The following is a 25,067-nucleotide window of genomic DNA, read 5'->3' as shown; positions in this document are numbered from 1 at the left end:
TATATATATATATATATATATATATATATATATATATATATATATATATATATATATATATTCATATAGATTATTAAAGTTGGCTGCTCATCTTTCTTTTTTTTTACTTCTTTATCCATCTATCTATCTATCATTCTACAGATATCCACCAAGTTTTATCTACTTCTCTAATCTGTCTATCACTCCCCCGAACATTCACCGAGTTTTATCTACTTATCTAATCTGTCTACCATTCCCCTTTTGTAGAATTATCTAAGCCTCCATCATCATCTTCCCAGTATATTATTATTATCATTACTATTCAGAAGATGAACCCTTTTCATATGGAACAAGCCCACAAAAGGGGTCACTGACTTGAAATTCAAGCTTCAAAGAATATTATGGTGATCCTTAGGAAGAAGTAAGAGGAAGTAGAGGGAAATAAAGAAAGAAGAGATCCCACTTATTAAAGAGAAAAAATAAATTAATAAATAGATAAATAGATGTAAATGTATACTGATTAATGGTGGCAATGTCTTCATCCCTGTACACCGCCCGCCTAATCCGTTGTTGTGAAGACAATTAGTATTGAAACTGTAGAGGGAATTTGATAGGAGGTCGAGGTAGAATATTGAACAGCCCCATAACTACGGGTTGTCAGGGAGGTCAGAGTCGAGTCTAAGTAATTATAATTATAATTATATATATATATATATATATATATATATATATATATATATATATATATATATTTATATATATATATATATATATATATATATATATATATATATATATATATATATATATATATACATATATATACATTATATATATATATATATATATATATATATATATATATATATATTCTGTATATCAACTGTGATATTCTGATGTTAATTAAGGGACATCATAATGGATTTCACCGTGTCATTGTTGCTGATAGCTGGAAGCGATAGAAGGCGCCCCTCTTCTGTAAGGGAGTGATTCTCTCTCTCTCTCTCTCTCTCTCTCTCTCTCTCTCTCTCTCTCTCTCTCTCTCTCTCTCTCTGTCAAATGGCCAGACTACCTTCAGGTGCCTCAAAAGTACTCCTTCAAAAATTGAAGCCATCTCTGCAGGAGAGGAGACGAACAGACAAATTGGACTTAATTATGAGGAGCCTTTGTCTGAGACAGTCTCAGGCAGCCCTGATTAGTCCGTTGGTCTCAGCAGTTCTGAGAACTTGCCCCAAATATTATTAGTAGTGCTTTTGCTGATGTAACGAATGTCATTATGATTGTTTCTCTGAGACCAATCAGCAAATAAGTTCGACGACAAGCTACTTAAGGAATGATTCCGTTTGCCCCGACTAGAGAGAGAGAGAGAGAGAGAGAGAGAGAGAGAGAGAGTGGTGAGACAGACAGAGAGAAGAGAGAAGGAGAGAGAAAGAAAGAGAGAGAGAGAGAGAGAGAGAGAGCGTAGGATAGGGATGACAAACAGACAGAGAACAGAGAGGGAGAGAGAGATACTCAGAGAGAGAGAGAGAGACAGAGACACTGGAAAGAGAGAGAGAGAGAGAGAGAGAGAGAAAGGAAGACAGAGAAAAAGAGAGGGAGAGAGAAAGTATGACTATTAGGAAAAAGAGAGAGATAGAGAGAGATAGGGACTCTTACTCTCACTCACAGCACACACACGGGAGGGGGCGGGATCACAGTTCGAGAACCCTTCGAAAGGCGACAAAGGAAATTGAAAACGGCTAATGAATGGCCGATCATTTTTACCGGCCGGCCACCGAGCCCAGTTTATTATAACCAGCAATAATATTCGATACAAAGTCCCCGTGTCACATGTCGATATCGTAACGTAGGCGTAACTGATAGAAGGATGAACGCTTTCCCCGAAATCCTAAATAGCTTTGTATAGAGTTTTTCAAACGACAAATGTTTTGTACAAAAAAAAAAAAAAAAAAAAAGTGGATGACAATTGCTGATTGATAAGTGATATTTTTTTTTACGAGTGGAAACAATTACTGTCGTTTTTAGTATCACGCAGGTCATTGACTTTAATTTCGTTTTGGAAATGGCGAGTAACGACCAGTAATTCCCCGTTTATTTGTCATCGAGTTTTCTGAAAAGGAAACTATTGTGCCGGCTTTGTCTGTCCGTCCGCACACTTTTCTGTCCGACTTCAGAGGGCTGCAGATTGGTATGTTGATCATCCACCCTCCAATCATCAAACATACAAAATTGCAGTCCTCTGGCCTCAGTAATTTTATTTTATATATATATATATATATATATATATATATATATATATATATATATATATATATATATATATATATATATATATATATATATATATAATCAATATATATATATATATATATATATATATATATATATATATATATATATATATATATATATATATATATATATATATATATATATATATATATATACACACACACACACACAGTACATGCCCAGTTCATTGAACCTCCAACCTACTTTATTTTTGTCTAAATTCCATTATTTAACTCTCTCGACAACAAAGACTGGAATACCCTCTATTGAAAACAATGTACAACTTACACATTGCTCCGACATGTGACCACGTTTGATCAAAGGAGGGTTCTTCAATAAAATCATTGGGATAAAGGCCTTTTTCACATCAGTGTCAGCTTTAATCGTCTTTGCTTCCGGTTTTAAGAAATGTAAATGTTTGGAAAATGTATTTTGAATTTGTATATTTATTTCTGTTTTTTTTTTCTTGTCGTTGGCGTTATCAAAACCCATTTTTAGTTTTCTGTAAAAGAAAACTATTGTGACGGCTTTGTCTGTCCGTCCGCTCTTTATTCTGTCCGCCCTCAGATCTTAAGAACTACTGAGGCTAGAGGGCTGTAAATTGGTATACTGATCTTCCACCCTCCAGTCATCAAACATACCAAATTGCTGCCCTCTAGCCTCAGTAGTTTTTATTTTATTCAAGGCTAAATTTAACCATAATCGTGCTTCTGGCAACGGTGTAGGATGGCCACCACGTGGCCGTGGTTAAAGTTTCATGGCCCGCGGCTCATTCAGCATAATACCGAGACCACCGAAAGATAGATCTATTTTCGGTGGACTTGATTATAGCCTTTTATTTTACCTCCGTTCTCGCTTCCTTTCTGCAGCCTTGCTGTCCAACCTCTCTAATACTTACGTCTTATTGCAGCTGTGAATGTTTTCTCCCAGTTCCACCTTTTAGATCCTTCTATTCACCTCCTTTATTTTCTGGATTTCTTTATCATGCTGTCCAACCGCTCTAATTCCCTCTTTTCACTGTCATTATTGCCAGAGCTTGCCTTGCAGCCTTAAAATTTCATACTAATGAAAATATCGTATGCTTCATGTAAACTTATATGAAGGGTACATTTACTGCATATTGGTGCTACTGTTCAGCAAATCTGGTTGCTCTCAGTATTTACCTGGGCTGAAGATACTTAGGGGAAGATCTAGGCCGTACCTGAAATTCCAAGAGCATAGGAAAGTGGCCCTTACAGCAATAAAACCGAGAGGTTAAAGGTTTCTACCAAAATCCGCCGACCAAGCAGTGGGTTTCATGGGACATCATAATTCTAAATGAACTCCACTCACAGTTCAGAATTATCGGGCAGAATTGGGTCCTTCATACAATACGTGGCTTTCGAAGACCAGCCTCACTTTCGAAGTCCAGCAGGTAAATCAGTCATTATTTTCTGTAACGCTGTAATTTATTCATTTAGCAAAGGTTGGGAGGAAATTTAGGCAGTACATTATTGGACGCTAGAGATTTTCATGAATCTTAATAAGCCTGACTTCCCAGTGCTTGGGTGGAAGTACTCGATAATTCAGTCGAAAATGACAAGGTTCAGAAAAAGCCAATATCTCAGGGAACGTTCGATATAAACTTTGTGGCGTTACTAATAAATTTTAAAACATTTATTGGCTGAGCTAAAATCTCTGGAGAGTGTGATATAAAGGTTGTGGCGTTACTAATATATTTTAAATGTTTATTGCCTGAGCTGAAATCTCTGGAGAGTTCGATATAAACGTTTGTGGTGCTGTATTAATATTTTTCAAACTTTTAATGCATTGTACCCCCTTCGAAAGCAAGATCCAGAATGACGATAATATACCATGAATTTGACATTTTTACAGATATTATTTGTTAATTGTAATTATTTGCTTCGTAATTTCGTACAAAGAGGTTTGGCAGATGAGCATTTTTGAAGATATATCAAAGATTCAAAACCAGGAACAATTGCATTAATGCGGAAATCATCACACAAAAAAAATATTTCCAAGTTAATATCAAATAACTGATGATTACTGTAGTTGCAGTTTAGCAATGTGTTCAAATCAGTAAGCAAGGACGGTAACGTTAGTTTTAGAATCACAAAACAATAAATGACGAAATAATTGGCAAAGAATTGATAAGTTACATCCCTTAGGATGTCGTGCAATTAGAACCACAAAAATTCAAGCGAAGATACGTTGCATTACAACCTAAAACAATTCACCTTGTATTTTAATCATTTATTTATATTTCTCTATTTATTTATTCATTTATTAACTTACCATTTTTTCGTTTTCTGATAATGGATCTCTTCTTTCCGTATTTCCTATTATTTTTGTAACTTGTTTCAAATAAATGCCATATTCTTTGAAGCTTGAATTTCATTTTAATGGCCTCTGTAGGCTTGTTCCATATAAATAAGGGTTTATCTTCTAATAATAATAATAATAATAATAATAATAATAATAATAATAATAATAATAATAATAATAATAATAATAATAATAAATAAATAAATAGATTAATAAATAAATAAATAAATAAATAAATAAATAAATAAATAAATAAATAAATAAATAAATAAATAAACATTTTTATGTTTAATGATAATTAAATAATATAAAACTAATTCAGGCTTGTTCCATATGAATTGTGGTTTATTTTCTGAATAATAATAATAATAATAATAATAATAATAATAATAATAATAATAATAATAATTAATTAAAATAAAAATAATAATAATAATAATAATAATAATAATAATAATAATAATAAATAATAATAATAATAATAATAATAATACCTTGCCAATAGAATCAACAGTTCAAATCAGCATTATCACTGTGAGGAGAATATTAAATCTGACCAATCATCCATTTGGCCAAGTTCAACGACTTTCAATGTAGACTTTGTCTTGTTTAAACTTCGTGACTTTAGCCTGAAAGCGGAGATCTGGCAGAGATCAATACACGAGGCCTTGTGTGTTTTGCAATTTAGTAGAAAAGTTTAGTTTGTGCGATACTTGTACCAGATTCCTGGGATGGTAACATATTCATCAGCTACGATTGTTAAATTTTTGAGAGTATATCTTTCTGGAATTTATTGTTTTCTAAGCATCAAAATGACAGATTTGCAGAAAGAAATTGGCATTCCAGCCAGATACCGCCTCTCTCTCACCACTGAGTTTCTGACCAGTGGCTATAACTTCCAGCCATCCCTAATATAGTAAAATTTGATAGAATTTTACTATATATATACTACCGTTACAATCACTCCTAGGCGAACTTTTGGAAGGTTCGATCTAACTTATAATTAGTAAGTGTGTGGTTTCTGAACCATGATTCAGTTCTGATAGAATGGGTACACCAGCATTACAATCACTCCTAGACGAACGTCTGGAAGGCTTGAACTAATTTATAATAAATAAATATGTGCTTTCTAAATCGTGCCTTAACTCGAGACACTGACAGGAAAGCCGAGCCCTCTTGGTTAGTTGTTTGAACAAGCCCAACGATTGCCAATATAGTTCGGGACCGCTGGATTACGTGACTAGCATCCAAAGGCGTGAGGTATATGACCCCAGCCAGGGCTTTTGTGTACTTTGCAATTTAATAAAATGTCAACAGCGGTAACTCCAGGATACCCTTCGGTAATTCAGATCGATAAGTTAGTCGACGTGGCTTACACTAAATACAATTTTCAGAATATCCAGAGATCGTGATAATTCTGTGCAAGTGATTCACCGAACTGGTAATCGATGGGATGAAAAACTTGGCATACGTGGAAAGTTTATTCTTGGGGATTTTGCATGATAGAGATTAGTCTGACCGTGGAAAATACTGTACACTCTAATATAAACTTACTTTTTCTTTTCTGATAACTGATCTCTTCTTTTAATGAATCACATATTAATTTCTCTTACTTCTTTCTAATGAACACCATAGTTTATTGGAAGCTTGAATTTCAAGTCAGTATCCCCTGTGGTGGGCTTGTTCTATGCGAATAGGGTTCATCTTCTGAATAATAATAATAATAATAATAATAATAATAATAATAATAATAATAATAATAATAATAATAATAATAATAATAATAATAATGTTTCAGTCATTACAAAAGTTAACTTGAAATCTCCAGAACTGAGTATGGAAACACCTGTTACTCACTTTGGCTCTTTAAAATCTAATTAATAATATAATAATAAAAAATAATAATGGAAACACCTGTTACCCATTTGGACTCCTTTAAAATTTAATTATTAATAGTAATAATGATGGAAACACCTGTTACTCATTTTGGCTCCTTTATAATCTAATTATTAATAATAAAGGAAACATCTGTAACTCATTTTGGCTCCTTTAAAATCTAATTATTAATAATAATGATAGTGGAAACACCTGTTACTCATTTGAGCTCCTTTAAAATTTAATTTAGAGAGGATTCGTACCTTGAGAGGGAGTGGACATTTCAGATACTTAGCGGAGGTTTGGTATGACCAAAATCTCTTTTATGGTTGCTCTTAATATTATTGACATCCCCCTACCAAGTCAAATCTTATAAAGACAAGTAAATCAAGTTTTCTGTACAGCGTATAATCGAGGCCACCAAACAGATCTATCTTTCGGTGGTCTCGGTAAAATGCTGTATGAGCCGCGGCCCATGAATCTTTAACCACAACCCGGTGGTGGCCTGTAGTGTATCGTTGCCAGATGCACGATTATGGCTAACTTTAACCGTAAATAAAATAAAAACTACTGAGGCTAGAGGGCTGTAATTTGGTACGTTTGATGACTGGAGGGTGGATGATCAACATACCAATTTGCAGCCCTCTAGCCTCAGTAGGTTCTGAGATCTGAGGGCGGACAGAAAAAGTGCGGACGGACAGACAAAGCCTGCACAATAGTTTTCTTTTACAGAAAACTAAAAAGAAACCTTTGATACACAAAATTTTCAGTTAACGCCCAACAAAAGCAAGTGGAAATAACCGGGAAGATTTATTTCCAATGCGAAACCCATTCCCTTTAAGTTCAACGTAGAGCGAGTTCCTACAAAAAAAGAAATGTGTCCATTTAGAAATAGTGGCTGGAATTCAATGCATTTTCCATTTGCACACACACTCACACATACGCATACACATATACATACACACACACATATATATACTGTATATATATATATATATATATATATATATATATATATATATATATATATATATATATATATATATATATATATATATATATACACACACACACACACGTGTCTGTCTGCTCACATGCACTGTAGGCAGTCTGGGAAAAAGTCCTACAGTTTGTATTGGCAAAGCACTTTTACTAATAATCCTTTTTGTCAGAAAACTTTCGCACTCCAAAAACAAACCTGACCATAATCTGGTCACGGAAGACCCCTGTTCCTCCTCTCTCTCTCTCTCTCTCTCTCTCTCTCTCTCTCTCAGTTTGCCCTCAAATTTGCAATATGAATCTGAAACAACTACCTTTCTTCCTTCTTAAATTCACCCCTCCTCTCTCTCTCTCTCTCTCTCTCTCTCTCTCTCTCTCTCTCTCTCTCTCTCTCTCTCTCTCTCTCTCTCTCCTCGAACTGGGAATTCATTTTCATGTTGCTCTCCGAATCCCGCCACCATTAGGGAGTTCCCACAGACCTATGCATCTACATACTACAGTCTGGGCCGCTGCTAAATCCCCTCAGGTACTCCGAAGGATATTTTCCGAGGGAAAGACTCTCACACAGTTTTCTAAACCCCTTCAATTTTTTTATTTTATTTTATTATTTTTCATATATTGGCGGTTTGCACGAATCGAGAGAAAGAGGATAAAAATTGTATTTTTTCTCGTTTGCTGCGAAAAGGTTTTTTTTATAGAAAAACCTTGAATATTTTGTCCTTAATGCATTCAGTTTTATGATTTTTATAAATTGATCAGATCAGACAGATTACAGTTAGTGACCAACTCGTGTGAAAGAGATGAAAAATGAATTTTTTTCGTTTGCTGGGAATAGGTTTTTTGACTGAAATACCTTGAAATTTTATCTAGTAATGCTTTCACTTTCGTGATTTGTATACATATATATATATATATATATATATATATATATATATATATATATATATATATATATATATATATATATATATATATATATATATATATATATATTATATATATATATATGTATATGTATATATATTAATATTTATATATTGATCAGATACAAAGTTAAATGTGCTGAATCAAAGAATATTTTACAGAGGACAAACTTTTTCCCTAGTCATTCCCTACTCATGATTCTGTCAAGTCAAGTTTCCTGATTGCCAGTGTGGTTATAGAAGCTATTTTTTCGTCAATAAGCGCGGATGAAATTCTATACAATGTGGATTCAGGTCTGTTTTCAACCAAACGATGAGATTTTCAAGCCAAAATCAGGTCCCAGTGTGAATAACTTATACGATTTTTATCGCTGAATTCATCGTGGGTAAAATGAAGGAATATATATTAGTTATTTTAAAAACTCTCATAGCAGCGTGAGTCTTGAAATGGAGAAACAAATCCATTGTTGAGGATAGGTACGTATATTTAAAAATAAATCCCCTTAGAGATTTATTTTTAAATATACGTACCCATGCATAATTATGGATTTGTTTCTCCATTTCAAGTTATTGATATAGAGGTGGGAGCTGTAGGAATAGATAAGTACTGAAACTTAGTATATATCTATATTAGCCATATGCAATGTAGCCTTCGCTAGATCAAACGTGACTTCAAATTCCCTCGAGAAACCAAACTCCAAAAACGTAATTCTCCTCTTTCACTCCCTCCCTTCTTCCCTCCCTCCCTCTCTCCTTCCCTCCAGAGTCATCATTCCTCATAAGACGCTCCCCTCCTCTCTCCTCGCCGCCCCCAACCCCGAAAACCCCAGAAGGTTTATCGCGCTGTCATTGGTTTGCCATCAACGTCAGTTCCACTTGGGCTGGATGGGGCGCGTTCAGTTGGTCTCTCCACTATTTACTTGAGAAGAGAGAGGGCAGGGCGTGTCAGTGCGTGTTCGTGACGGGTATATGTATATATATATATATATATATATATATATATATATATATATATATATATATATATATATATATATATATATATATATATATATATATATATATATATATATATATATATATATATATATATATATATATATATATATATATATATATATATATATATATATATATATATATATATATATATATATATATATATATATATATATATATATAGAAATAATCAACACACAATCACGTGTGGAACAGAAATAAATTTCTGACTCACATCGAGATCAAACCCAGATCTTTCAGTTGAAAGGCAAGGCCGCTGTCAACCAAGCCACACAAGTCATAAAAGAAGTTGGAACCTAAGTACAACTATATAAGGCTTTACCTGGGCATGTTTTCCCCAACTTCCCGATTCATCAGTGACCCAACTGACAGCATTTCATTCGCATTATCCCTTCTGAGTGAATATGACAGAAATTTTCTGACTCACATCAGGGTCGAACCCAGGTCTTTCAAACGCGCCGGTATGCTAGGCAGTTAGCCTGCCCAGGTGAAGCCTTAGGTACAGATGTACTTGGGTTCCAACTTCTTTTATGACTTGTCCGGCCTGGTTAGCAGCGGCCTTGCCTTTCAGTTGAAAAGACCTGGGTTCGATCCTGATGTGAGTCATAAATTTATTTATATTATATATATATATATATATATATATATATATATATATATATATATATATATATATATATATATATACATATATATATATATGATTGATATTTGCTCCACACAAAGTCATCAACTCCGATTTCTACCAAAATTTGCCGGAAAATAAAAATATCTACAAACGTGAAAATATTTACAAACGCGTCGTGAATCCTTTTGAGTTTCATAAAACCCGATATATTTTGTGGTTTAGGCCTAAAGGCTTCCCCACTGTGATGTAAACTCGAACAGATTTGATGTGTACCGTTCAATTGTACAGTTTCTCCCCCTGGGGGTAATGTAGATGATTGTACATTTACCCACTGTTATTTCTGTTTTTTGAATGATACTGCTATTTGTGCTTGTATATATTCATTCTTTGTTATTTCCTTTTTATTATTGTATCTATTTATTCTTTGTTTGTTGCTTCCTTTTAGTTTCCTGTAAACAAAACTGTTGTGCCGGCTTTGTCTGTCCGTCCGCACTTTTTCTGTCCGCACTTGTTCTGTCCGCCCTCAGATCATAAAAACTACTGAGGCTAGAGGGCTGCAAATTGGTATGTTGATCATCCACCCTCCAGTCATCAAACATACCAAATTGCAGCCCTCTAGCTTCACTAGTTTTTATTTTATTTAAGAGTAAAGTTAGCCATAATCTTGCTTCTGGCATCGACATAGGATAGGCCACCACCGAGCCATGGTTAAATTTTCATGGGGCGCGGCTCATACAGTATTATACCGAGACCACCGAAAGACAGATCTGTTTTCGGTGGCCTTGATTATACGCTGTAACGGCTGTGCAGAAAATTCGATTGCGCCGAAGAAACTTCGGCGCATTTTTTACCTGTCTATGCTCGTATTATTTTTGTATCCACAGTGAATAATAAAGTTGGATCATGATAGGAAGTCAGCTAATCAAGAAAGCTTGGTTTTGATTAATCGTCTCGACTATATAATAAACATTTCAGATTATCGCACAATGAAGATTTTGGACATACAGGCCATGGAATATTATTAATTTCTCTTGGCATATTCGATTTTCATTGCTCTTATAGAGTTTAAGGAAGACCAGTAAAATAAGAATTGCTTAACATTATCAACAACAAAATATAAATGAAAAATTATTTCCATCGCCATTGTAGAGTTTTAAGAAGACCAGGAAAATAATAATAGCTTGACATTATCAACAACAATATAAAAATGAAACGTGATTACGTGAAAGAACTCGGTTAAACCTAAATCATAGGAAAGCTGAAGGTTGCACAAAATAAAAATGAAAGAGGATAACATTTAATTAAACCCAAAATACGCGAAAACTGAAAGCTGTACAAAATGGAAATGAAAGATTATAACATTTAGTGGAACCTAAATCACAGGAAAGCTGCAAATTGTGCAAAACAAAAATGAAAAAGGATAGATTTAGTTCTGAAATGAAAAAGGATAACATTTAGTTAAACCCAAATCACCGGAAAGCTGAAAATTGCGTCTCAGACTTCATTCACCCTCTGAAAGCAGAAACCGAGGTCACAGGGGCGAAGGACTTGCATATTCCGGAGGTCAGCTTCGTCGTAATTCAGTTTATGGTCTGTGTCCAAATCTCAAGGGTGAAGGAGACGACTTGTCTCTTGCAGCCTCGTCTGTTCCGAGGAGAAGCCTTTGGGAGGGAATGGTTGTTTTGCTTTGTCTTATACACTTATTCACTTCGTTGCTTATTTAGTTGTTTACTTGTTTATTTATGTATTCTTTCATTTATCTTTATTTCTTTCATTTACTTTCATGTATTTATTTTTTTATCTATTTTTTATTTATTAATTTAATTTATTTATGTGTTTATTTAGTTTAACTTAATGATTTATTTATCTATTTATTCATTTATTTATTATCTGTTTATTTTATTTTTCATTTATTTGTTAATTTATTTAATTTATTTTTAATTTTCTAGTTTTTATTTATTCATTCATTCATTCATTTATTTACCTATCTATCTATTTATTGATTTATTTATTAACAAACCTGGATAAACAACATGCAAAGTCTGTGGTAACAGAATTTTACCAAGAAAACAATTCTAATGTCAGGTCCCCCTGTTTATTTTTAGTTTAAATTTTGAACAGAATATTCCAAAAAAAGGACAATCCCAACAGATTTCTTAAGTGACCAAACTAGACGACAGGGCATTTTACTAAACCACGTTTCTGTTGATTTTATTTTGAATTTTGAACAGAATCTGCAAAAAAAAAGGATAATTCTAATAGATTGCTGACCAAACTAGGCGACCGGAATATATTTTACTAAACCACGTTCCAATTGTTTTTAGTTTAAATTTTGAACAGAATCCTCGAAAAAAAACAATTCCAACCAAACTTGACGACTGGAATCTTTTACTAAATCCCATCCCAGTTTTTACTTTTAAATTTTGAACACAATCCCCCCAAAAAAAAAGACAATTCCAACCAAACTCGACGACTGGAATCTTTCACTGAACCCCATTCCTGTTTTTTTATTGTAAATATTGAACCGAATCCTCAAAAAAAAAGGCAATCCTAACCAAACCTGTCCTGTTTTTAACTTTAAATTTTGAACAGAATCTTCCCCCACCCCAAAAAAAGACAATTCTTAATAGATTTCTCCCATTCCTGTTCTCATTTGTTTGTTTTACATATGAACAGAATCTCCCCCGAAAAAATAACAATTCTAACGGCCTCCTAAACTAACCAAACTCGACGACCTGAATATCTCACCGAACCAGACTCGAGGAGACGTCCTTGACTGATTAACCACGTCCCACCCTCAAAGGAAACGTTTCTCTTGGTGTCCCAGCGATCAGAACGTTTGTTTGCGACCTGAATCGGGAAGTTGGAGCCCCTGCCAATATTGCAGGCAGATCACAGACGTGCTTGCGGCCACGCGAATTTTCTCGGATCTAGCGTCGGCGCGTGACTTCGACCATGAAGCAGAGGAGAGTGTGTGTGTGTGTGCGCGCGCGCGCGTGTGTGTGTGTGTGTGTATATATATATAATATATATATATATATATATATATATATATATATATATATATATATATATATATATATATGTGTAAAGACAAAATCCACGAAGGAAAGAGAAACAATGGAGTGCTGCAAGGCCTTTCGACTTATAGTCCTTTACTTTGCAGAATTTAAGTTAAAAAACAAATTTTCTATTTTTTTATTTACATTAATAAAAATAGAAATAAAAATATAGAATATTTTCCTGTTATTTTGCAATAAAAATAAAATAAAATGAAAATGAAATAAAAAGAAAAATAATAAAAATAAAATCAAAATATATTCATCATATTTTCGTTCCATATTTTCGTGATTCAATTTACATATATATATATATATATATATATATATATATATATACACATACTTTTAAGGGCGATGGACCTCGTTTCCTAAATATTGACACTTAGGCTATGGGCAAATTACACCCTCCCCTCCCCTATTCACTTTGCGAGCTGGCATCAAACCACAGCAGATAGACAAGTGAGCAAGTTTTTATTATTATTATTTTTATTTTTATTTTTATTATTATTAATACTCAGAAGATGAACCCTATTCATATGGAACAGGCCCACCACAGAGGCCATTATTTACTTATCCACAATTTAATTCATCTTTAAGGTTACTTATCGTATGCCTAAATTATGAGAAAAAAAAAGTTTAACTATCTATTATGATTATCGTACATCATTCAAATTCATAAAAGAAAATTCAGATAAGAAATAAATATTTAAAAAAAAAAAGTATGGTCTCGCACAATGTGTAGATAATGAGAAAGAATGAGAAGATAAGGGAAGACTTCTGTAAACGAAAAATAACAAGTAAAAAATTCGCCGAAGTTTCTTCGGCTCAATCGAGTTTTCTGTACAGCTGCTACGGCGTATAATCAAGGCCACCGAAAATGGATCTATCTTTCGGTGGTCTCGGTATAATGCTGTATGAGCCGCGGCCCATGAAAATTTAACCACGGCCCTGTGGTGGCCTATCCTATATCGTTGCCAGAAACACGATGATGGCTAACTTCAACCTTAAATAAAATAAAAATTATTGAGGCTAGAGGGATGCAATTTGGTATGTTTGATGATTGGAGGGTGGATGATCAACATACCAATTTGTAGCCCTCTAGCCTCAGCAGTTTTTAAGGTCTGAGGGCGGACAGAATAAAGTGCGGACGGACAGACAAAGCCGGCACAACAGTTTTCTTTTACAGAGAACTAAAAAAAAAACATGACAAATGAGGAGCTGTTGAAGGGGTAAGGTAAATGGAAGGGTAGGCCAGCCTTAAGACAAGGAAAGTACCTTCCGGGTAATGGAGAATGATAAGGGAAAGGCGAGTCCTGCTTTTCTCAAGGAGGCTGGGAAATGAAGACGGAAGAGAACCTTCTCAGGGTGTGGAAGAGAGAATGGGAAAGAATTATCCTTTTATGGAAAAGAGAGGAATTTGAGCAACTGTATCAAACGGTAACTCACGGCTATTATCAGGGTTGAAATAGATCAGTGGTTCTTAACTTTTTTTTATTACCACGCCCCCTCTAAGAGTTGGTCCTTCTTCCCTCCACGACCCCGCCCTTGCATCTATGAGTAAAATTCCCTCCCAGATTTAAAGGAAAATAAAAAATAAGAATAGATAGGGAAGGGGTGTTTTTATTCTTTTGGGAATAAATTAGTGACATACTCGACACTGCCTCTTAGCGATTCTCGTTGAGAGAATAACGAATATAATTAGAGAATTTTTCATTTTTCCCTAGGGCTCGCGCCCCCCTTCGAAATTGCTGTGTGTGTGTGTGTGTGTGTGTGTTACGATACGATGATAAAACTACTTAAATACTGCCGTTATTTTTTACTGTACGGTTCCAAAGTCGAGTACACAAAACTCGGATCAATTTACACATACACTTGTATACTTTCCATAATGGCTTGTTAGCACTACTCGACTGTACATTCCTGAGTACTAAGCCACTCTACTGTACACTCTTGAGTACTAAGCCACTCTACTTGAGAGAACCTTCCGTAGAGTATATTACCAAGCATTTTTCCCCCGTCTCTTTAATCTGGAAAAATTCTTTGACTTCGGAATAAGCTCCCATTAAAGTCTTATGAATGGCGCAAAAGTTTCTAATGCCTCATAATTCTCAGTAAATACTCGTAGGTTAAGGAATAAAACTCCCTCTTTATATACGGGGCTCTTCGTCTGAAGTTTGCCAACTTGAACAGAATTTGGAAGGAAGTTTCTTTCTTCTTCAAATTATTCTTCGAACTGATTTCATGTTAATCATTATCAGTTTTATGGTATTTATGTTTCTTTGCGTCGCATCATTTTTTTTTTTTATATTTCGTAAAGATCAAATGTGTGTATTTATTATCTAGATACGATGAAAAGGAGTTCTTTTTAGTATGTATATATATATACATATATATATATATATATATATATATATATATATATATATATATATATATATATATATATATAAATTAATAAATTAATGATCATTTTGCATATCATTTTTTTGTTTTCTGTAAATGAAAACTGTTATGCCAGCAATGTAGATTTTTATTACACATTTTTTTAGGAAATTGTGAATTTCTTAGCATTATTATTATATTATTATTATTATTATTATTATTATTATTATTATTATTATTATTTATTTTCTTATTTTTGTATGTGGTTATAGTCCTCATCATCATTCCCAGTTTCATTATCAAGTTACCTTTTGAAAACCAACTGGCTTTGTTCCTCTTTCCTCCTTAAATTCACATCCCGTAATATCAGCCGATCTTTCTCATAAACTGTCATCAGCTCACGTTACCCCTTTGCCCAGAAAAGCCTTCGGAATTATTACTACGAAAAGGTCCTTCATCCATCAGCGACATTTAATCAAAACCCACTCTTTTAGCCCCTTTTTTCACTACAATCTGTCAGCCTACACCGTTCCCCCGTTTAATATTGTTCTACAAGAGATCCCTTCCCCCGTAGGTGGGGTAGTGTCTTCAGGGCACACTTCCAACGGTGCCCTATAAGCATTGAGGCTACAAACCCTTTCATTCCATTTTGCTGTGCCACTGTTCATACGCTCCTTCTGTCTGACTTTCCAAGCGGTGCACTGTAGGCATTACCTAAGGTTCTTTGCAGACATGAACCATTGAAATCATCATCGTGCTAATCAATACATAATTGTTCGTTCCAAGCATATTATAACGATCTTTGAAAGCACCATTAACTTTTTAAGAATTCCCCACACCCATCTTACACTGGCTTATTATTATTATTATTATTATTATTATTATTATTATTATTATTATTATTATTATTATTATTATTATTATTATTCAGAAGTTGAAACCTATTATGGAACAACCCCACCAAAGGGGCCATTGACTTGAAATTCAAGCTTCCAAAGAATGTTATGGTGTCCATTGGAAAGGAGTGACAGAAGGTAATGGGAAATACAGAAAGAAATCACTTATTTAATAAATGAAAATAAATGCAAGTAAATTATTAAAGCACAAAGAGAATCGTGCCGGGAGAGCGACCAACGACGAAGCGAGCAAATAAGGGAAATCCGAGTGGGAGTGGATACTACGCCACGCACAGTCCTCTCTCTCTCTCTCTCTCTCTCTCTCTCTCTCTCTCTCTCTCTCTCTCTCTCTCTCTCTCTCGTCTCCATCAATATGCAAATCGAAATATGATATTGTCAGGAGCCGACGGAAACGGTCGGTCAGAGGGATAATTGGCAAGTGACGAATCTTAATTTAGAGATTCTGGCAACGAAGGTAATTGAATCGTCTCGTCTGTCCATACGAAGAAGGGTCGGGTTCTGAATTGCACGGGTGACGGGGTTCGTATTGTGTCACTTCAGACCTGGAGAGTTTGTCTATAAAATCGGGGTTTTATTGGATTTTTGTGGTATTGCTTTTGAGTGGGATAGTCCCCGTTAGTTTGGGTGAATTGGTCGTGACAGAAGTCTTCGGGGATTACCTTGTAATTCTGGTAAATCGGAGATGATTTGAATTGTTTATTGCCGTACACAAATTAATGTATGTGTATATGTGTGTGTATGTATGTATATGTATATTCCTTGGAATAAATATTCCAAGGAAAGAAGGAATATTCCAAGGAAGGGATGAATATTCTAAGGAAGGAAGGAATGTATATTCCAAGGAATGAAGGAATATTCCAAGGAATGGATGAATATTCCAAGGAAGGGATGAATATTCCAAGGAAGGAATGAATATTCTAAGGAAGGAAGGAATGTATATTCCAAGGAATGAAGGATATTCCAAGGAATGAATGAATATTCCAAGGAATGAATGAATATTCCAAGGAATGAAGGAATATTCCAAGGAATGGATGAATATTCCAAGGAAGGAATGAATATTCCAAAGAAGGAATGAATATTCCAAGGAAGGAATAAGTGTTCCAAGGAAGGAATCATTATTCCAAGGAATGAAATAATATTCCAAAGAAGGAATAAACATTCCAAGGAAGGGATAAACATTCCAAGGGAGGAATGAACATTCCAAGGAAGGAATGGATATTCCAATGAAGAAATAGATATTCCAAGGAAGGAAGGAACATTCCAAGGAAGAAATAGATATTCCAAAGAAGAAATAAATATAACAAAATCAAGGAGTTTCAGACGCGATTTGATCTCGTATTAGTGATCAATACGGCCTGTATATGTCACACTACCCTGTCCAAGGCGAGATATTCTATCTTAACTCACACTGTCAATAACTGGTAGACTTCAAGGGTTTCAGAGAGGAATGTAAAATCCCCACAAATGAAAGTCTTGTCATTCTTACCCGGACATTGACACGCTAAGCTACAAAGCATTGGTGAAGTCTTTATTTAAAGAGATGAAGAGTGAATTAATACTTTTTTTTACCGCTTAATGCAAAGACACCAGCGAGAAAATCTAACATTCTCCACGAATGATAGTTATCTCGTTCTTGTCCTTTGGCACGGTATGCTATGCTACAAATCAGTGGTGAAGTCTTCACTAAACAAGTAAGAAATGCGCCGAAGTTTCTTCGGGGCAATCCAGTGCTCTGTACACCGTATAATCAAGGCCACCAAAAATAGATCTGTCTTTCGGTGGTCTCGGTATAATGCTGTATGAGCCACGGCCCATGAAACTTTAACCACGGCCCTGTGGGGTCTGGCATATATCGTTGCCAGACGCACGATCATGGCTAACTTTAACTTTAAATAAAATAAAAACGACTGTGGCTAGAAGGCTGCAATTTGGTAAGTTTGATGACTGGAGGGTGGATGATCAACATATCAATTTGCAGCCCTCTAGCCTAAGTAGTTTTTAAGATCTGAGGGCGGACAGAAAAAAGCGCAGACGGACAGACAAAACCATCCCAGTAGTTTTCTTTTACAGAAAACTAAAAATGAAATGAGAATTAATACTTTCTAAAAATACCGCAAGAATAAACTATCGTACCGGAATAACTCTACGACGTTAAAAAGTTACATTATAAGGTCAAATTTTTACTTTACTTGACCTGTCTGTACCTTTGGTCCGCAGAGTAATTTGGACTAAGGGGTAATGCATTGGCACATATACTCTGAAACTAAAGACTGCTGATGTCATAAACTTGGAAAAATGTTATACCGTATTCCTCGCTGGAATTAGAAGCTTCGGCGACGTCTTCGGCACAGCGCATTAAACAATCTGAGTTTGGAAAAGCGCAGGGGGCCGAATGACCATCATTTCTCCAGAAATACTGCTTGTCCGGAGCAATTTCAAACAATCGCATAGACATGCGTTTCAATCCGCGTCCCGCCACTGTATGTAATTAAGGTATAAATCTCTGTTTTTTATATTTCTCTTCTCGCAAGCTTTCTTTGATGAGGGAACTCGAGTTGTCGACCCATTTCGAAAGCACTCCATTCCAACGTAAGTCTGATTCCGAGCCCTGAAAAATGGCCTCGCTTCTGTGTATTTCATCCAGTTTATGATTCTCGTCCTGACATTTCCCCTACGCTGGGCTTCTATTTGCGATTTCCTGACTTGGTCAGTTTATGGTCTGACGTCTTTCTTTGTTGGTACTGCTCTTTTATCTTGGTGTTTTTTCTAATCCTTCGGGCCAGCCCTATGAGAGATGAAAGTCAGCTCAGTGGTCTGGTTAAACTACTTTAATATTCATTTTCTGGGTGTTTTGGCGACTTTTCCCCGGTAGCATTTTCCCAGAGATGTAACCGAGTACCGGGACCTTTCCCTGAAAAAAGCGGGACGCCATATCTTAAAAACTAACCGTAGAATTTTCTTGAAAATTATCACATTATTCCCACGTCCAAATTACTTTAAGGCTACTAATTTCACCTAACTTTAACCTATAACCTAACCCAACCTCACCCAAATCACTCTAAAATTAATCTCAACTAACCTTAACCTAACCTAAACTAACTTAACCTAACCTAACCTAACCTAACCTAACCTAACCCAACGGCCAATGCAGTACTAGTATACATCTCAGGAATATGCTTCCCGGTAAAGGTCATCGATATATCGAGCTTAAACACGCCATTTGCAAAGGCCTTCACTTTATAAAGCTATTTTCGAATTCAGGGAAACAATTTTGAGTTTAGGAAGTTTATTACCCATATGAAATCGCCATTAAAATGGATGTTTTTACGATTTTTTTAGGGGGGCTTTTGATATTTTTATAACAGTTTATTTCATGTAATTCTGTCAGTTACAGCTTGATGCTAGGATTGAATCAATTTCAGGAAACCTCAATATTATATATATATATATATATATATATATATATATATATATATATATATATATATATATATATATATATATATATATATTAGTCCAATTTTTACAAATCTTTTTCTCAATCTTATTTACCTGTCTTTGTTTTTCTTTCTATTATGGTTTTATTGCTTACTACATCAGAAATAAGCATTTTAACATTTCTTAATCTCATATTATCTCCTTTCCTAGAGGTCTGCAAATCAGAGAGGGCAGACACTTATCTCGTTCTTGAATTAATCAACCTATCTTTGCTAATTTCAACTAAATAAGTCTTATATTTTCCTCTAATCTTGTAAAAAAACTTTTATCTCTCGAGAATTATCCAAATTAATTTTACAGCCCGTTAAAAAAAAAAAAAAGAATAAGTCTTATATCTGTCTCCTTAATCTTTTATAAAACCAGTTTTATATATATCTTATATATTATCCTAATTTATAAGCTAAAGTCTTATATTTTTTTCCTTAATATTTTAAAATTAAAACCAGTTTCTATCTTTATATAATTATCTTAATTTCAAAAAAACCCCAAGCTGGAGTCCATTATATCTTTAATCCTTTATCTTTAGAAAAATTACCAGTTTTGTCTTCAAAAATTATCTTAAAATTTCAACCCAAAAATGGAGATAAAAAACCGAAAAACAAAAAAAAAAAAAAAAAGACATTGAAGCAAAATTATATCTTTTCCAGCTGAGTGGAGGAGGTCTGGATCTTTGTTTAAGAAAAAACCAGTTTCTTCTTCAGAAATAATCTTAATTTCACAAATTTTCGAATGGTTTCAATGCTGGTCCGGAAACTTAATCCCCGAACCTTATATCTTTTAATCGAAACGTCTTTAAGAAAAAAACGTTTTTCATGGTCTATCTTTATCGAAAAATCTAAACCAGTTTCTTATGTTAATATATATATATATATATATATATTATATATATATATATATATATATATATATATATATATATATATATATATATATATATATATATATATATTATATATATATATATATATATATATATATATATATATATATATATATATATATATATATATATTATATATATATATATATATATATATATATATTATATATATATATATATATATATATATATATTATATATATATATTATATATTATATATATATATATATATATATATATATATATATATTATATATATATATATATATATATATATATATATATATTATATATATATATATATATATATTTATATATATATATTATATATATATATATATATATATATATTTATATATATATATATTATATATATATATATATATATAATATTTAAACTATCTTTGAAATTATCTTAATTTCAACCCACAAATCTTTTCTCAATCTTATTTAGAACCATCGAAATAAGCATTTGTAACATTTCTTAATCTCCTAATCTTTAAGAAAACCCCAATTTCTAAAAAAACTTTTATCTTCGGAATTTTCTTAATTTTTAGCCCAACTAAAGTCTTATATCTGTGTATCTTTTTATCTTTAATTTCACCCCAAGCTTTGAAAAAAAAAACCAGTTTCAATCTTCAAGTTATCTTAATTTCAACCCAACTAAAGTCCTTGAAAAGAAGTCTGTCTTCGAATTATCTTAATTTCCCCAACTGGAGAACCTTAATCTTTAATCAAAAGAAAAAAAAACCCCCCCCAATTTCTAACTACGAAATTTTCTATCTTTTTCTTTACTTTTTAAAAAAAAAGATTCCAACTCCGGAATTGTCTTAATCTCAACCCAACTAAAGTCTAATATCTTTCCTTAATCTTTAAGCTCTGCCCTCACAGCCAATCTCCCCTGCCTCTGCAAAAAGCAACTTCTTCTTTTAAAAAGAATCAACTTCTTTAACTTCTTGAGCCTCGGGCCTCAAACTTCAAGAATGACCTCCAGTTTTATCTTTGGTTAGGTGACTCGGATTTCCCCAACCTCTCTCTCATCTCTCTCTCTCTCTCTCTCTCTCTCTCTTAGTCTCTCTCTCTCTCTCTCTCTCTCTCTTGTTTAATAATTTGTATTTCTACTTTTTTCTGTTTATTTTTCTGTCTTAATCCTCTCTCTCTAACTCTCTCTCTCTCTCTCTCTCTCTCTCTCTCTCTCTCTCTCTCTCTCTCTCTCTCTCTCTCTCTCTCTCTCCTTATCATCACAGACATTCGGCTCGAGGTCATAAACTAGATCATTTGTCCTCCTTGTAGCGTTGAGGCTGACCTCAGGCGTAGCTAAAGATTATTATTATTATTATTATTATTATTATTATTATTATTATTATTATTATTATATTATTATTAGATAAAACCTATTCATATGGAACAAGCCCACCAAAGGAGCCATTGACTTGAAATTCAAGCTTCCAAAGAGTATCATGGTGTTCATTAGGAAGTAAGAAAAAATATTAAAGTAGAATTGATAAAAGTATTGTTTTTAAATATTATTTCTGTTTATTTTATTAATATTCATCGCTGAGAGAGAGAGAGAGAGAGAGAGAGAGAGAGAGAGCTCAAACAGAAAAAATTAGAAATACGAATTAATAAACTAGAACAGGAGAGAGAGAGAGAGAGAGAGAGAGATGTGATTCATTTTCTGTCGTCGATTTCAAAAGGAGATGAAAAATGGGATAGAATGAATCATTTTACTTTTATTTATAGCATATTAGCCATATGATTATTTATCAGAATATTTTTTAATGATGGAATGATGGGTTAAAAATTCACTTTCTAAAGAACAATTCAAGTTATGCGTGTATATATATATATATATATATATGTGTGTGTGTGTGTGTGTATATCTTTATATATGTTTGTATATATATACATACATACATACATACATACATACATACATACATACATACATACATACATACATACAGTAATTAGACCAGCAACAGCAGACCCAATTCCCCACAAAGACTCGAGAAAATAAAACCTGTAGAGGCAGAGAAATTCGCTGGTTTCGAGAACGTTAAAAGGCTGGCTGGCTGTGTGAGTAGGTCCCACTGGACAAGTCTTTAATGAAGGGCCGGAGTCTTCCTTTCATGTCGGACGGGCGCGCGAGCGTTAACTAATCGCTAATTACGTCATTCAAAGTATTTATGCTTCAGCCGTTGCTCGCTAGATGGCGGGTGTACGATGTTTTCCTTTTTTTTTTTTTGTTTACGTTAGGGTGGGTTGATGTTTGGCTTGGAGAGATTGGAGGAGATTCTTTGTGATATTAAGAAAGTTAATGTATGTTTTGGACATTATATACACACACACACACACACACACACACATATATATATATATATATATATATATATATATATATATATATATATATATATATATATATATATATGTGTGTGTGTGTGTGTGTGTATATGTATTTATATATATACATATTTATATGTATTTATATACATACATATAAATATATATATATATATATATATATATATATATATATATATATATATATATATATAAATATATATATATATATATATAATTTATATATATTTATATATATATATGTATAAATACAAATAAATATGTATATAATAAATGCATATACATATATATACACACATATATACATATATATATAATTAATACGTAATTATATATAAAAATACAGTATGTATATATATGTATGTATTAATATATATATAATATATATATATATATATATGTGTGTGTGTGTGTGTGTGTGTGTTTGTATAGGTATAGGCTACAGAGAGAGAGAGAGAGAGAGAGAGAGAAAAGAGAGAGAGCAGGACTTAGAACACAGCTCAGAAACAAAGACCAAACACATCAAGGATGAAAAACCCCATTTTTAACTGAATTACAGTATTATGAATCTTCGAATTATTGTCATTTTATGAAGAGAGAAATATCAATACAAGTCACACCTGGCGACCTTTGACTTAACGAAGAATTACAGGAATATATATGACCCAGTTTCAAAAATGCTTTCCCATAAAGTTAAGGTAACTATTTTATTTAAGGTTAAAGTTAGCCATAATCGTGCTTCTGGCAACGAAATAGGACAGGCCACCACAGGGCCGTGGTTAAATTTTCATGGGCCGCGTCTCATACAGCATTATACCGAGACCACCGGAAGATAGATCTGTTTTCGGTGGCCTTGATCATACGCTGTAGCGGCTGTACAGAAAACTCGATTGCGCCGAAGACACTTCGGCCCATTTTTTACTTGTTCTCGTTAGACTTCAAGCCTTTTGAAGGCTTCTTATCTGTTCCATCCTTCCGCCACTCTTTCGCGATGAGAAAAAATAAGAAGAGAGAGAATAAGAGGAGAGAAGTGAGGAAAATGAAAAACAGAGATAATAAGAAGGAAAGAAGGGGGAACAAATAAAAAACAGACAATAAGAAGGTAAAGGTGGAGAAAAGTGAACAGAGAAAAAGAGAGAAAGATATGTTAGAAGGAAAGAAGGGAGAAAAAATAAAAACAGAGACAATAAGACCGACAGAGAGGAGAAAGATTAAAAACAGAAAGAGACAATAAGAAGGAAAAAACGAATATCATCCAAGGAAAAGCTATACTTTTGTTATTATTATTATTATTATTATTATTATTATTATTATTATTATTATTATTATTATTATTCAGATGACCCCTATTCATATGGAAAAATCCCCCACCACGGGGGCCACTGACTTGAAATTCAAGCTTCCACAGAATATGGAGTTCAAGAGGAAGAAGTAACAGAGGGTATATTAGTTACAGAAAGAAGTGATGTTGGATCAAAGGAGCACCATTTTTCCTTTTTCTGGCTGCGACAGAACTCGAGTCTTCTATCTATCAAAGTTCCCGCCTTCTGTGATTGAAAGGACGAGTGAATTTTTAGCAAAAAAAAAAAAAAAAAAAAAAAAATGAGCCGAAGTTTCTTCGGCGCAATCGAGTTTTCTGTACGGCCACTAGAGCGTATAATCAAGGCCACCGAAAGTAGATTTATCTTTCGGCTGTCTCGGTATAATGCTGTATGAGTCGCGGCCCATGAAACATTAACCACGGCCCTGTGGTGGCCCATCCTATATCGTTGCCAGAAGCATGATTATGGCTAACTTTAACCTTAAATAAAATAAAAACGACTGAGGCTAGATGGCTGTAATTTGGTATGTTTGATGATTGGAGGGTGGATGGTCAACATACCAATTTGCAGCCCTCTAGCCACAGTAGTTTTTAAGAT

The sequence above is a fragment of the Macrobrachium rosenbergii genome, chromosome 1, assembly GCF_040412425.1.
Source record: "Macrobrachium rosenbergii isolate ZJJX-2024 chromosome 1, ASM4041242v1, whole genome shotgun sequence".
Classification (NCBI taxonomy): Eukaryota; Metazoa; Arthropoda; class Malacostraca; order Decapoda; family Palaemonidae; genus Macrobrachium; species Macrobrachium rosenbergii.
The sequence above is the reverse complement of the archived record's forward strand: the minus strand, read 5'-3'. Positions refer to the sequence as shown.